Raw genomic sequence first — 9,062 nt, 5'->3', positions numbered from 1 at the left:
CTACATCTGTGAGGTCACAAAACAGGTTTTGGCAAATCCTGAGCTGATAGAGGTTGTCACTGTTGTACTGAATGCAGGATGATCACTCAAGCAAGTTTAAAATAAATCCAATTTGTTTATATTTCCTGTAAGAAAACACAGAATCAGAGAATGGTTTGGGTTGGAAGGGATTAACCTTAGATTAAACTCCTCTCACTATAAACATAAAGATAACTGATTTAAAATTCATTTTTTAGAATTGAGATAAATTTGACTGGATTTTTCTTTTCTGAAACAGCATTACTTACTTTAAAAATTGGGTTTTAAGACCACAGGTCTCTTGCCATACCTCTGCAGTGGGTAGTACAAAGAAACATTTTGCCAACATATATAAATAACTTCTCAGAGATGCATTTTAATCTGAACGTCTGTTCATTAGACACTTCTATCAAATCCCTCTTGGCAGCAACAGCACCAAAGGGATTTTTGCACTTTTCTCTAACCCACTGTGGAGAAAATTCATCAAACAGATCTATCTTAATTAGATTTAAAAGACTGAGGAAATATTGCTATTATTAATACCAAAACAAGAAAAAAATCCTAATGATACTGGATATAATTTAGTATTGTATATTTGGATACTGGGTGACTGTTCTCCATTTAAAAAAGACAGATAGATAGATAGATAGACAGATAGATGATAGACAGATAACAAATGTCACTCCCCCTACCACCATCACTGGTCGATTCTGTCTCACAAACAGAAAACAAGCCTCTTACAAAATCAAGGCACCCAAATTATCATTTTTTTAAGACTACAGGCTAACAAGGTTAACATTTTTCTCAAACTGACATACAATTTTTTCTTCTACTGTAAAACCAAAATGAAAAAGGGCAGAGCATTCTCCACAGATTCAGTCAGAAATACTGGATTAATCAAGCAATTGGCATTTAGGAGATTTCAAATCACAGCTAAAAATTCACTATTGCCATAGCAGTGAAAATATAAGTGACTGAGGGTCAACTGAAGAAAGAACTTACATTTATTTCACTACTTTTGAGATTATTGAAGACATTTGTAACAAAAACATGAAAGATTACTGCAATGCAGCTTTTGACATAATATTTCCTGTTGAGACAGAACAGAAAGAACTGTAAAGCTTCAAGATTGTAATCGTTTTGTACATTTCTACACACAAAGTACTTTTCTAAGCAAAATATTTCACCCCTGCAGCTGCTATCTCTTAGATGTACTGCCATCCTTCATCTTCATCCTCCCACAACTGGGAAGGAAGGATGAAATGCAAAGACAAAGTTTTCAATCTTAAAGCAAGAAAGTTTTATACAGTATAGCAGGAATAGATAAAATTATCCCATGTGCATTATGAGTTTGTGCAATTATATCAACAATAAGAGACTCTGTAAGTTGCTTCCTTTCCTGATTTGGCATTAAAGATGTGCAGGCATTTGAAAAACCATGCTATAAAACAAGTAAGAATTTGTAAGAGCTTTTACTGACAGATGTCTCCCAACAAGGGTCAATGCCAGGTTGTTCTTCCCCAGCCCAGATTTGCAATCTGCTCTTGTCTGATTTAGTATCTTATTGTTCTGCTGTTCAAAAGAATTATATATATTTTAAACACCAAGACAAAGGCTTTGTATGAATCCCTAAAGCTGCGGTGGCCCTGATCCAAACTTATCTGCACAGACTTCATCTGAAAACTTGACGTTTGGGTAAAAAAAAACTGATGGCAAGGCACAACTGAGAGATGCTATCCAAAACAGAGTGGATATGTCTAAAGAAATGAGGCAAAACTTACAAGGAAAGAAGAGACGCAAGAACTCTCATGGATATAGCAGGCTTTGTAAGGTTTCTCTGGGGAAAGAAGTGTTTGAGGTTTTATTAAAAAAATATAACAGAGGGAGCACCAGATGAGACTGGAAGGCGATTTTAAGAAGTGATAGTAGGTAAGCGTGAGAACAACTTTTAATAAAAGTTTTCATCCTCACAGAAAAATAACCAGAGCAAAATCAACGCCAACTTTGATCACTCTAGCTTCAATCTTATTCATTTCCCAAGCTAAAATAGAGAGATACATTCTAGATAGACGTTGATGTAAGCAATTCTTCCATTCCCCCACTAGGAATCTGTTCTACAGCAACACCAGGTATTGCTTCATAAGAAGAAACACCCACGTTCCCCTTCCATTGACAGATTACAACACTCTTAGAGTCTTTTACTAGAAAAGAGTGAGTAGAAATATTTAAAATTAATCTAATTTTTAACAGAGTGAAAAACAGAATTTTGAAAACTAAGGCTTACAAAACAAGAAACCAGGATTTCAGGTGTTGAATGTGTATGGCCCTCTCTGAGCAGGCACTTTGGATGCTCCTACAGGTCCCACAAATTCTGCAGTTTGAAGAATGAAAGTGATAACAATCAAACAGAAAGACACTGCTTGTATTTCAAATTTTCTCTTCAGCTTTGAGCAGACTTGAGCCTTGTAAGACACCACCACCAGATACAAAACGCTCCTCCATATCTAATGCTTCCTTAGCAAAATCTCATTCAGCTTGCAACACTTAATTACATGTCACTTTTGGGGTTTTTTTTTTACATCTCACTTTTCTCTCCCTCATATGTATTTTAATACATCTATAAAATTTGTATATGCATATACAGAGATATAAAAATTGAATATATACAAAAATGCCTCTCTTCTTACACTCTTTTCCCTTTTGCATCGATTTGAAAAAAGGTTGTCTTTGAAGAACAAAGTCCTGTCAAAACAAATCTAATGGGTACCAGTCACTACAATTTCTTATTCAGAAGCACTAAACCACTTTACATTCTGGGACCTCTTCATAATGAAGTGTGCTGTAAACTGGAATTAAGTATCTAATGCAGCTATCTGCTATTTACAGGTTTATCTATTTGCAGCAGCACAGTTACCAGTGACTGCTGTCTACTCTGCGGATCACGGCTGACCACCGTCCCCCACTCACAACTGCCACTGCCAACTACAACTTTATGTCGCTATTTGATTTAAAATTAAAAGGAATATGACGATAAGCAGGCATTTCTTGTCATGCGATTGAGCCTCCGTGTCCCTGACCCTGTCCAGACCAAGCTGCTGTCTGTCCACCGCAGAGAAGGGCTTGAGGTCGGCGTGAGGTGGGCCCAGGAGGGCTCCAGCCCATTGGCCCCAGGCAGAGCTAGGCCGGCAGTACCCGAGGCTGCGGCTCAGCGGCTGAAGGCCCCATTCTCGGGGGGTACTCCAGCACATCCTGACAGGGCTTCAAAGCGAGGCATCGGTAAGAGGAGGAGCAGGAGTTGAGGCCCGCTGGGGCGCTGGACAGGGCGGCCTACGTGCCCTCCGTGCCCCCAGTCAGGCGAGAAGCGCGACTGGGGCGAGCGGCGGCGGGCAGCCTGGGGGAGCGCTCCGCGCTGCCGGCCCGCTGTGAGGAGGAGGAGGAAGAGAGACGGATGAAGAGGGGAAAGAGCAAACACGCACCTTCCCCGCGCGGACCCGGTGGCGGCGGCTGCACAGCCCCCTCCTCAACCCTGCCGGCTGTCTGGAGACGAAGGAAGGAGGAGCCGCCGAAGGACTGGAAGGGGCGGGCCGCCCCGAAGCCGCCTGAAGCCGGGTGAAACCCGTCTGGAGGTCTGCAACCAGCGCAGGTCGGACCGGTCGTCCATTGAAGGCGGGGCCGGGCGAGCCCCGCTTGGCGGCGGGTTAGGCTGTGGCGCCTTGTAGGTTCCTTTGAGGCCAGGCAGGACCGGCACGGACGCTCCCACCCGGCCCTGCTTCTCGGGGAGGAGGCCAAAAAGGTATTCATGTGCCATGACCAGCCCGTCCTGGAGAGAAACCTCCTCGGTGTGGGGCTGCCTGCTGCGCTGGGTTGAGCTTTTGTAGGGTGGACGTGTTAATGGTGCAAGGACCTACAGCAAACGGCAAGACCAGGCTGGATGGGGTTTGAGGAACATGGTTTAGTGGAAGGGGTTCCTTGTCATGGAAAGACAGTTGGAGCTAGATGACCTTTAAGCTCCCTTCCAATCCAAACAGTTCTGTGCTTCTATGAAATAGATGAAGCAGGATGAGGTTTTCTGGCTCCCTACATGGTCGCAGTGGCCTTTTCACTGGGGACTTCAGACTATGGCAATACAATGTAAGTCAGTGATGGTTTCCAGTTGTCTGAGAGCCACCACTGCCTTCACACTGCTGGGAACTGACATAGGACCTCTGCTCCTCATGTGGTGGCTTCCTGTACGAGTAACATTATGCTTATTTAAATAAAGGTGTGACTTTTACAAACACTTAGGTAAATGAGTGCTATTTCTTCTGTAGATAAAATCTTAAAATATGAACATGGGTCTTAATCTTCAAACACTTGAATTTAACCTCTTGTTTTTTTTATTTTAGGTCAATGGGAATACCCAGGTGTTTGCAGGTAAGCATCGTTAGAATCAAAGCCCTTGATGCATTTCCAAAAAAATGCTGCAGAAGGAAGACAGTGAAGAATTTTGTTCTAATATTTACACAGTACTCCTATATTCATGAACTTTATGCCTAAGTGAAAAGATGGCCTTCATTAGGCATGTAGCTTGAGAAGGGGGTTGAAATGCATGTAACTATGATATAATGGCTGTCCCTGCCAACCTGACTGCTCCACCCATTTGTTTGAGGTGGCCCAGTTGTATTTTTTCGCTTGTATTTTTCAGTGCACAATCTGTATGGTATATTTTTGCAGCTGGAGCTGTGCCCTCTGTTAACACAGATCAGGAATCAAGCTGGTGGGATGCAACAGTAGGGTGTTCTCAAACTGATGCTGTTCTTGAGAGCCCTCTTACATTGAAGGTAACAAAATAACTGAATAAAAATGTTACACAAGGAAACTGTTGTCAGAGATCTGCCTGTTTGTCTGTCTCTTTCCTGTACATTCTGTATATCCTTCATATACTGTGTCTTATAAACTGTGTCTAGGACTGTACTCTGGAAAGAGATTACACACAATGATTAAATAGTTATATATGTGTTGCTGTGAGTCATGCAAGAAAATATTCCGTCCTCAACGACTGGCTATTGCACCCACAACCTCTTGAACTTAACAGCTTTTCTTTTTGCTTCCAACTAGAGAGAAGGGGACATGAAAACAATGTCATGTAAAACTGCACATGCATTATTTGAATTTAGTATTTGTGCTGATTCCTGAGAGTGGTTCCTTCTTTCTTCATTTGCTTCCTTTACAATTAAATCACTTTCGAAAACTGGTTTCCCGTTTTTCCCTGAATTATGTTCCTTTATTAATCCTTCCACAGCCAAGGAGTAAGAAGGATGAGTGATAATAAGTCATCTTTTCCCCCCATCATCAAGTAGCCAGAAGGATGGAGAAATCTTGGCATGGCTATTATTAATCCCATGTCAGAGGGAAAACAACACACTACTCATGTCTTACGTTATCCTGATTGAGAAGCAATAAATAAGAGCAAGTAAAACCTAGAGCTCCACCCCTCAAGCCTCGTTAGCCAGCAACATACACAGATCTGTTCACGGGTTTGAAACTTATCAATACTCCCTTAGCCTTGGGAAGGGTATTTCCATCACACCCATCTCTTACATTATTTTCTTATATTTTGCATTATTCTCTAAATGCAGAGGGTTTTTTTTCCTTTAATTTGCAGATTCCAGACTTCTGGATTGCTGTTCTTCCATCCTCAGAATTTTAATTGTAAATGAGGGAGAGGCTGGAGCTGAGGAGACCTGTGCTCAGTTTCCCAGACTTTAAAAACTACTATGGTGGGCAAAATTCTAGCCCCACCCCTCATCCAGAAATCATGTGTGATCCACCTCACATACTTCTGAACTCATTAAGACTGTTCAGTTGATTGACAGTCATCATATGGATGTATCTTTACAAGATTGCCATGATTACACTGGTAGAAACAGTGTCAGAGTCTAGAACTTAATACTCAAGTAAGGGATCGGATATATATGCCAAAAATAATCATAATTATCTGATTGTAACTTGGTGCTTTTGGGAATAAGCTTATATCTGACTCCTGGAAAGGGGAAATAAATCTCATGTGATGACAGATGACACTTCTTACTGCTGGATTTTTTTTTTTTTTTCACCTTCTATAATACCGTATGTGAAGCAACTGGTGGAGTGTGCTGTTAGGCACAGGATACTGCCTGAATGGATCCTGTATCTTCTCTGATAGGACAGGTGCTTGGCATCATGCTTCTCCCTGCAAGGAGGTGCTATTTCCCTGTGCTTTGTTCTTCCAAGTCTGCATGTTTTTTGGAGCAAGGACTGTTTTGGTGGAGCTCAGAATTTTATTGAAGTCTCTAAAATGTGACTGTATTAAAATAATAAGAAGAAATTACAAGCATATTCACATACTAATTATTACGCAAAGCGCGGAGGGGGAGGAAAGAAAGTATGAGATTCCTTTGAAAAGCTGCCAGCACAGGTCCAAAAACAAAAGGTGTTTGAAGTGAGAGCACACTGTAACAGCCTGAATTACCAGTACACCAGCTACGCTTGTTTAGAAGCATGCTTGTAATTTCCATTTTATGACATTTATTTACTTTACCAAACTATTTTTTTGCTTTCTTTGACTTAATCCCCCAAAAGTCTTCTCTAGGTCCACATTGTATTTCAGTACCACTAGAAGGTGTTTTCTTCATTTAAAGTTTTTCTTTGTTGCATTGTACTGTAGGCAGATAAATACAGAATGCTAATCAATGCAACCTTCAGCTTTTATTTCCACTTCTTTTTCAGTTAAAGGAGCTGAGAATAAATACTCCTAAATTTCCAAGAAGTGCTGTTTTTCAGTTCTTTCTAGGAAGAAGTATTCCAATCTTGACCCTGACGTGTTTGTCTTTCCATTTAAACAGCCTGGCAGCAAATAAGTACATTCTAATAGCACATAGGATGAGGAAAAATGTAGGGACACTGTGAAAGAAAAACAGTAAGCATATCACGGCATATATTCTTGTACACAGTTCTGCTAGCTTTTCCACTTCTGTGTCAAAGTTGTTTTTTTCAGTTATCAAAAGCAACATCAGCTAAGAGCAGAACATCTGCCAGCAATGGGTTGGTAGGGCATGCTTGCATGGGACAAATCTAAGCTGTCCAGTGCTATTGAGGTTTACTGTCAGAAGTTGGCATTATTTGCCCCGAGTTTCTGTGCATTCTCATACTATGTTGATGTAGGCCAACAAAATTCAGCCTCTCCTGCCCAAGCGAAATCTGTTCTCTAAACAACACAAGCCAGCATATAGCTACTAGCAAAACACCACTGTATACATGCTTGAAGAACACAGCAATGTTGGCAGCTGCAAACCCAGTGCACAGCAGCCCTTCTGCCGTTACAGCTTCCTGCAGCAAGGACGTGCAGCACCTCAAAAAAGCAGTAATGAGCACACATGCTCCAAAGACATAAAAATGTCAGCAATTCATGACCCCACAAAAGTTTTGGCAGCAAAACTCACTAGCAAGAGATAGCCTGGCAGTGTAATTTCTTCTGCTGATTACTACAAGTTTACTTACAAGTTTACTTACAAGGGGCAATTGCATTGCAACCCAACAGAGAGGTTTTATTAAACACTGATGGAAAGTGTTCCCGGTGGAATCTCCTTGTAAACTATGTGATGTGTGCTGTAGATAACACAGCATGGGCACCTGATGTAAAAATAGAAGTACAAGTAACTCCGTGCATTCCTTTAGATCTCCAATCTTCACATAGCGATCCACTCCTGTGTTTACAAAGCAAAGACATTTGGATGCCTAACATCAATTACCATATATCTGCATTAAAAATGCATTAAATACTGCTCTATATAACTTTGCTTATGATGAAGGAATTAGATTATAATTAATTTATATCATCAACCCTCTCCACTATAGCTAGGTACCTTCGTTCTTCTCAATATTTTGGTGACGATAAAGTCCAGTTTAACTTATTCAACATGTGGTTGTCCCAGGCAAGTTTAAATCAATAGATACTTTTAAAAACACAGATAAAATACAACTTTTATTTCTGGATATATAGACTTAAAGAGAGTCCTGTACCCTGCTGTGTACTAAAGCAGCCCTTGTTTCACAACACATCTATGGTGAGTTTCAAGTTCAAAGGACACGTAGTGCAAGCCCTCCACCCTGCACAGAAACAGTTACTCTCTGGTCACAGCTTGGGACAGGTTGAATTGTGTTGAACTTGGAAGAGACTGCCTTCATACAGGATAAGCCAATAAAATATCCATCTAACAGAGGCAGATGGGAGGCCAAGCAGGAGTGTAACTTCTTGGGCTAATGATGTTTCAGCCAGCCATTGTACCGGGAAAGCGGAATGTTCTTGGAGTGGCAGATATTAGATAGATGGACAGAATTAGAGTGCCAAAATAGGCCCAAAAGTGAGAGGTGTTTTATTGTGCAATGGGTTTTGAATGCAAACAGACACAACTCTCTACTCAGTGTGTGGATGGCATGCTTTGAGACCCAGCTTCATCAGCATCTCATTCTAGGTTTAATGAACAGGCTAAGAATCTGAACAGGCTGCTTCAACATAAGTAAAATAGCATGAATCACTTAAAAAAAAGTTATTCTGCAAGAGTAAGCTTGTTATTATGAAAACTAACTAAAGCTTCGGAGTCCTCTTTGGATCCTCTATGGTATATATTTAGAAGATGGCACACTTTTACTCAAATTTGCAGTCTGTCTGATCACACTTTGAAAGCTTTGACACACATGCTGGAAAGTGGAAAACTAATATAGTAAGAGCTTGTGTAAAAGAATATATTGCTTAGTTGAGGATGGTTACAGTATTTCTTAGAGTCTAGAAGAGCCAGAGCTGAAAAGTCTGTGGAGTTTCAGAATCTTCATTAAAAGTCCCATCGGGGAAGGCTGAAGTAAAATTCCACTTAGCTTTTAGTGGCTGAATGTGTGTTATAAAAAGCACAGACTGGCAGAGAAAAATTGATGATTTCTACTGCCAGAGCTGTTACAAAAATCAAACCATAGATTGGGAGAAGTCACGTGGCTGAGCACCTGCAACCAGTTTTTGAGATGATAAGAAA

This window comes from Neopsephotus bourkii, unplaced genomic scaffold (assembly GCF_033783945.1).
Source record: "Neopsephotus bourkii isolate Nb327-2 ecotype Australia unplaced genomic scaffold, CSIRO-AGI_Nbou_v1 NB_1630, whole genome shotgun sequence".
In the NCBI taxonomy this organism is placed as follows: domain Eukaryota; kingdom Metazoa; phylum Chordata; class Aves; order Psittaciformes; family Psittacidae; genus Neopsephotus; species Neopsephotus bourkii.
Note: the sequence above shows the minus strand (reverse complement) of the source record.